Genomic DNA, 6,866 nt, shown 5'->3' on the forward strand with positions numbered 1-6,866 from the left:
AGCCAGGGACTTGCCTGCCCTACACCCCACTGAGGGAGACAATTTCTGCTGCAAATAAAGCATTTAGGCAGCTGGATTTGCCTGAGAAACCTTGCTCCTCCCTGCCACCCACCACTAGCACTAAGGAGCTGACCTCTGGTCATAACCTGTCAGAGATCACAAAAGCAGCTGCTTTTCCTCACGTTGTCCCATCCCCAGTTATCAGTTCCCAACCCTTTTCTCTTCTTTTTCCACAACGAGCTGAGCTCCAAAGCCCCAGTGCTAGGGTGAGTGGGAGAGGTCTTGCTGTACTATGGCTCTGGGCTATTCTAACCGGCTACAAATTTTGGCTTCGATGTATTCCCCTCAGAATTGTTGTCTGCTCAGATCCCCTTAAAGAGGGATTAGAAGTCAAGAGTGAGAAAAGAATGGGGCTAGAAGAAGTCTCTTAACTACTGGTACAGTTGGGGAACCACTGGCCCACATCAAAGTTTGGGATGGGGGACCAGAAATCTAAACCCCAGGGGAGGACCCCCCTCTCAGTGACACCAAGATCATTTTATTTGACTCACCACCATCCACTAAGAATTGGACTTACAATAATAGACGTTAGCTTACTCCTGGGATGGGGCAGGAAATGACTCCTCCTTCCCCCCCAACCAGAAAGAGACAAGGGAAACCACTTTTCTGCAAATGGCCACCTGCCCCAGAAGGGCCCCTTCCCTCCTCCGTGAGATCCAGCACATCTGTGCTCCCTCCCCGGTGCCCTTGCTTCCTCCACCGACTGTCCTTGGAAAGAACAATCGTGATCACAGCTGATCGGTGGAGCCTCTTAAACCCAGCCACATGTCCCGGATACATCCCCAGCCCTGTCAGCTGTCCGGATCTGCAGGGTGGCCCCAGGCCCCCTCGAGAGCTAAGCATCCTCCGCCTCTTACATCACACAGCACCCCACATCTCCTGTGCAGGAAGGGGCTCCCTTACAACCAAGCCCTCCTTGCTAGGCACCCAGCAGTAACAAGGGGCACAGCCCCAGCCCTGCACACTTGCTAGCTGCTCAGCTGGCCCTGGCCCCTCGGGAGGAGTTTCTTCTCCCCACTCTGCAGATGGGGAGACTAAGGCCCAAGCTTAGCACATTTCCTAGCCCCTCATCTGCTTTGACCCAGCCCCTACCTTGGTCTGGAAGAGGTAATACAGTCTTCGGTTATGTTGCCCTTCATCACCTTCCTTTGGCTCTTTTGAGAGAGTAAAAATATATTCCAATGGGTCATTGCTTTCCCTTCTGTCAGGTGGACCCAAGTTGACCATGAGATGGAACCTTCTCCACTCTTGCCATGTCGACATCCTAAATCCAAAATTTTTTATTCTATCCCTAGATCCTGAGGTTTTCCTCACAAGGGAACTTCCACCTCAGTAGGGCCCAGATGACAGACAACTCTGGATGCAGAACCACATTGAAGGCCGTAACTTTCTAAGAACACTGACCTTCTCTGAAGAGAAGGGGCTCCTCTCTAATAAGCCTCCTGGTACCATCACCCGGGCCCTACCCAAGACGATGGCCGGGGAAAGACAAATACTCGTGGGGGCTGGAAGGTGTCACATGAAGGGACTAATAGCATTAGACGTCGGAAGAGAATCCCACACAAAGGATTTATACTTTGGTGATACCAAAGTATTCAACCCCAGAGCAACACACCTCAAGGGCCATTTCTGGAGGTGTTAACGGGTGTTTTTCCCTCCCTTAGTTTTAAAATCACTGACTTTCAAATTCTGCACTGAAAGGCTGCCTTCATTTGTTTTTCAATTCAGCCAAATCTCTGGGCAGAGGCAATGTCAGGTTTACCAGAGTTGGGGGGGTGGAGTTCCAAAGAGCCCGTCTCTCCACCTATTCTGGAAGGATGAAAACAAAAATGACATCTGCGAGCTCCAAATGCCCCCAGCCTCTGCCCTGCTTTAACCAGGAATCATACTATTCCACGTGATCAGTCTCTGCCCACTTCACCCTACCAAAGCTTTAAGGAGATGCTGCCATTTCAGAGGGTAATTTGGTAAAGGTCATGGGAATGAGCAGGAGAGCACTTACTCTAGAGCTCAGAATCTACGAAGGAAGATAACCAAGAGACGTCTTTAAAGTCTTCCTCATCAAGCTGACCAACATTTGTCCAACAAGGAGATTTTAGAAATCTGCCACCAAAATGCCCCCTACCCAGTACTGGCCACGCAGCTCAGTTGGTCAGGATGTGCACTGCTCATATTAGAATTCGTCTGGAGCCTTCTGGCAAGTGAGGACCCTTCCAAGGGCTAGGAAAGACAGAAAATTTGATTTTACACTGGACACATCTACAACTTCTTTCCCACCCTTCTGCTGAAAGAGAGAGGAGACAGAGAAGGAGAGAGGGCTGGGGCGGGGAGAGAGAGAGTTAGGTGTGGGGGGCATTGTCAATGGCTGCCCTCCCTTTCCTAGTCCTCCCCACACCCACACACTAAGGGAAAAACTGAAACTTTCAGATGTTTATGCTCCATTCGTATGAAGATCCGGGGGAACTCTAAACATTGTGAAATCACCAGTGCAATATTGGGTAGGGCCTCAGGCCAGACCGAGCTTATTAAGAGATTGATAAACCCACATTTCCTAAATGCTCTGGGCCTTCACCTGCCAGCTTTGTATCCCCCAAGAGGCTGAGAGAGACTGGAGAGCCTTGGTCAGCTAACCAGACAGAGATGCACTTGCTCTCACCCCTCCCCAAACTGGAGAGAATCATGCCACTGATTTGGAAGCAGGAAAGAGGGGGTTCACACTGGGTCTGGGTGCCCCACCGAACCCACAACCTTCCTTTCATCGCGAATCACGCTGGGGTTGGCGGGGGGAAGTGGTCTCTGAGCCTTGATGGGCCAGACGGCAGCCTTCTGCCCTCATCCAGGCCTGGCAATATGGATACCCATCCAGCAGCTAGTACAAGAGGCAGCCAGCAGCTCTTCCCTCTGCCCACCATCCAGCCCCTCCAGCCCAGTTCGCTTCTCCCGTCCATCGCTCAGCCCATCAAGCCATGCAACCATTTTCCGCCTCTCCTGCCTCCTCTGCCCACAACCCCCAGCCCCCAATCAAAGAAAATTGAGAAACCGTCTTCTTGCACAAGAGCAGCTACTGTCTAAATGTTTTTTGATCGTCTGTATGGAGAGGAAACTGGGCAAAGCCCTGGTCCCAGTGATGGAGCCAAGCTCCAGCTGTCCTGGCTGGCCAAATTTGCCCTCACCCCCCTTCATTGCCCCCATAGGCTTGGCGATTCAGAATTTTCAGAACGTACCGTCTCTATCCTTCTCTCTTCTCGGTGATGTCAAGCCTGGTACCACCAAGAAGGAAGGAGAGAAAGCGGGAGCCTTATCTCTCCTACGCACGCAGCCTCTTCCTCCAGCTCCCACACGCCCGGCGTTATGGAAACGCACCTTCAGCCCCTACCACAGCCCCAGCGCGGCCCAGGGGCCCCGGGACCTGGCACAGCTCGGTGCCCGGAGATAGGGAGGCACGAGGAGGCCGAGGAGCCTCGGGCCCTGCAGAGGCCGGGGAAGGAAAAGGCAACTGCAAGGCAGCCGCACAGCATAAAATGCGGCAGCAGAGCAAAGGTCAGACGGCAAGGAACCGCCTCGCCAAAGCGAGAGAGAGCAGAAATGCCCTGTCCCGGCCAGCCCCGCGCTGACCATCGAGGGGGAGGCAGAAGGGAAGAAAACCCAGTCCCTTACGGCTCCGAAGGGGAAAGAAAAACCTACGTCGAGCATAGGCCGCTGCGGCGGGCTGGGGAGATCTACGGCAGAGCTGGCACCGTGGGCAGCGAGCCCGGGGTGGGCGAGCCGCCCAGGGCGAGGGCGCCCGCCGGACCCAAGAGGTGGCTCCTGACGGAGCCTAGAGCCGCCTGTTACAGCGCCCGAGGCCGGTGGTGGCAGGGGGAAAAAAGCCAGGCCAGAAGCAAACTCCCGGGACACGCACGGAGCTTCCGAGTGGTAGAGAGTGGGGAAGCTGTGCTTGGCAGTGCCCGGGGGTCGGGAACGCCGGTGCCAAGCTGTGAACACCCCCGGCGCCTTGCCGGCCCAGCCGAGGGCGTCAGGGAGCTGCGGCGCACCGCAGCGGCTCCAGGAGGCGCAGGGAGAGGGAAGGAACACTGAGGCGCGCCTAGAAATAGCGCACCATTTGCCCCAGCCCGAGGGGGAGTCGCGTCGCGACTCAGAGAGGGGCAGCTTCACATCCCGAAGCCGGTCGGGGACTTACTTTGAGGAGCCGCAGAGTCACAAGCATTGCTCCACGTCTGTGTGAATTCCCGAACCCCAGTGGGTCTGACGCCGCTGTCCTCGCAGACGCCGGCCGGAGGAACCGGCACTGGTCCCTGCGCTGCTCAGCGCCAGCACCGCGCTGTCAGCCCCTCTTGCTGCCTCCGCGGCGATATTGCAACCACTGCCTGGGAAAATGGCTTTTTTATGAATGGGAGGGAAGGGAGCTCCTGTGCGCACGCGCGCCGTTCGCGATTCTATGAATGGGTGGGCACAAGAGACCCCGCGCGCGCATGCGCCGCGCTCCTTTTTTTTTTTATGAATGGGGGGCCGGAAAAGAACTTAACCCGTGATTGCTGGGGCTGGCTCTCGCGCTCCTCCAGGGGCCGTCGTTCTTTTACAAAGAGGGGTGGAGGTTGTTGTTGCCTTTTTTTTTTTTTTTTTGTTTTTTTTTCTGATTTGGGAAAAAAAGATTTAGGTAGCATCCCCATTCCTTATTTTTTTTTTTTTTTTTTTTTCCTTTATGAATGGAGGGCGGCGGCGACTGCTGCAGCTGGCTCAGCTGCGCGGGCTGTACCCCCTCCCAGCCTGCGAGAGGAGGTAAAGGCCACCTTCACGCCACTGCGGGCCTGGGCTGGAACCGTCAGTGTTGCTGGGGGGCGGGGGGGCACTGCGGCCTCAGGATCCTGGGCTGAGAGCTGGGTGGGGGAGGACACACCTAGATCTAGGGATTTCTACCCGCCGCAGGCAGTCGGGAGGGCGGGGGAACGGGAAGACCCCTGCTGAGGGCCTTCTCTTTCTCTAGACTACGGGCGTCGGGGGCGAGGGGTCTCGAAGCTGTGTTTACCAAAAATTAAGAAAATGTCAAACGTCCATATCAAAGAAGGGCGGAGTGGGGATTGCTGAGTGAATCTGGTTCCTTTCCTGAGGCTGAGTCTCCCTTGAGTAAGCGCAGACCACCCCTCCCCCCATATCTTGGGTGTGGACAGCGACTGGGCCGAGGCCTCTTCCGGCTCTAGTACCCCCCAGGGTGATACTGGCTACTCAGCTAGAGACCTGGCTCTCGCCTGGCAGCGCCCCCTTCCCCCCCACTCCAGGGTAATGTCTACAGTGCTCCGGCGTCCGCCCGCCCTCAGCTGCCCTGGTTAGTGCTCCCCTCTCCGTGCGTTTCCCAGCCCTCACGGGATGCGGGCCTGAGGTCCCTGTGTCCTCCGAAGGCCACAGCCCTTTGCTGCTGTAGGCGCCTCTCCCCAGCCACCCCTACTTGCGCCCCTCCGGGGAAGCGGGAGCGGCCGAGAATTGGCCAGGTGGATGGGTGGAGCCGTCCGCGCCGAGGATGCTGCCGGGGTGGCCACGGGATTAAATAACAACAGAGCTCTTGAGCCGCAGAGGAAATGGGAATGGCCGGGATCTTTTCTTTGCAGTTAATGATGGGGCGGCGGGGGCGGGGGGAGCGCATCAACCCTGGGCGGTGAAAAGAAAAGCCCCCGCCATTAGGCCTGACTCCGGGAAGGCGGGGAGCCCTCGCAGCAGGCCCAGCTCCGCCCAGGAACGGAGGAGGCTGTAGCCTCCGGGGAGTCCGGGGTAGGGGATGGCTTTGATGCGGGATAAGAGCTGGGCCAGGGTCTGAACCCCCTGTAAGGTTTGTCTTGATGGTGTTTTCGCTTCACGGGGAGGTTGTGAGGCAGGTTTTTTCTTCCTACGCCACCATAGATCTGCGCTTGGCTGTTGTCAAGGGAGCCGATGAAAGTCTTCCAGCCCAGGCCAGAGGTCTGCCCTTGGGCTGGATCTGGGGCTGGGGCTGGTGCTGGCGCTCTGGAGACAGGCAGAGGGAGAGACATTTTGCAAACCCAGACCAGAACCCAAGGTCACCGAGTCCAGGCTAAAATGGCTTCTCGCTACTCAAACGCACCTTTGCAGTGTGAATTCCTTACTCAGCTCCTGGGGGCAGAGCAGGCTCTCCCCCTACGAAAGCTCAGTCTTCCTTTCAGGGCCAAGACCTTACTTAATGCCAAGAGAAAAACTCTTTACTAGGACAATAGAGTATTTTACAGTTGTTCAGGTCTTCCCTTTACAGGCATCCAAGCTCAATATCATTATTCCTATTTGTCAGATGTAGAAATTGAGGCCAAGGGTCTTGCACCAGATAAATGAAAGATCTAATAAATGGTGGTGCTGATTTTCTAGATCTTTGCAACCCGGATCTTTCTACTTTGCTACCACCCCATCTTCATATCACAAGCCTAAAAACTTGTTTCTTGCAAGTCACTTAAGCATGTTAAACAAGGAAAGTTGGAGCAGTGATTTTCCAGCCAGTGGTTGCTCATGGGCCTTGCTGGAACAAGTCAAAGGATGGGAATAAGGAAATCCTTTCTAAACTATGGAAGAAAGTCAAGATGAGGTAGGGGGTGGCTGTCCTGTGTCCTTAATTAGAGGAATTAGCCAAGAGACAGTGTTCCTTCCATTCCTGGTCTGTTCTCAGCTTTCCTGAAGGAGAAGTGAGGGGACCCCAGCTCTGGTGGGGCTCCATGAAGGAGCCCCCAGTCCTGAGCTGGGAGGAGTCTCTGATGCCTGAGAAGACTGTGACTCGGTGTCTGGGAGGGCACTGGGGACCATATTCCGCTCTT

The 6,866-nt window shown here is 55.5% G+C and overlaps 1 protein-coding gene across 1 annotated transcript in view; it reads right to left on the reverse strand.

Annotated features, from left to right (window-relative positions):
• SPRY4 (sprouty RTK signaling antagonist 4) overlaps positions 1-4,406 on the reverse strand; it is an 11,580-nt gene extending 7,174 nt beyond the window's left edge. The window contains exon 1 of the mRNA XM_007466852.1: positions 4,241-4,406. The gene's annotated coding sequence lies outside the window, so the exon portion shown is untranslated. The remainder of the gene's footprint in view (positions 1-4,240) is intronic.
• Between the last annotated feature and the right edge of the window lie 2,460 nt (positions 4,407-6,866).

The sequence above is a fragment of the Lipotes vexillifer genome, unplaced genomic scaffold (genome assembly GCF_000442215.2).
Source record: "Lipotes vexillifer unplaced genomic scaffold, Lipotes_vexillifer_v1.1 scaffold99, whole genome shotgun sequence".
In the NCBI taxonomy this organism is placed as follows: domain Eukaryota; kingdom Metazoa; phylum Chordata; class Mammalia; order Artiodactyla; family Lipotidae; genus Lipotes; species Lipotes vexillifer.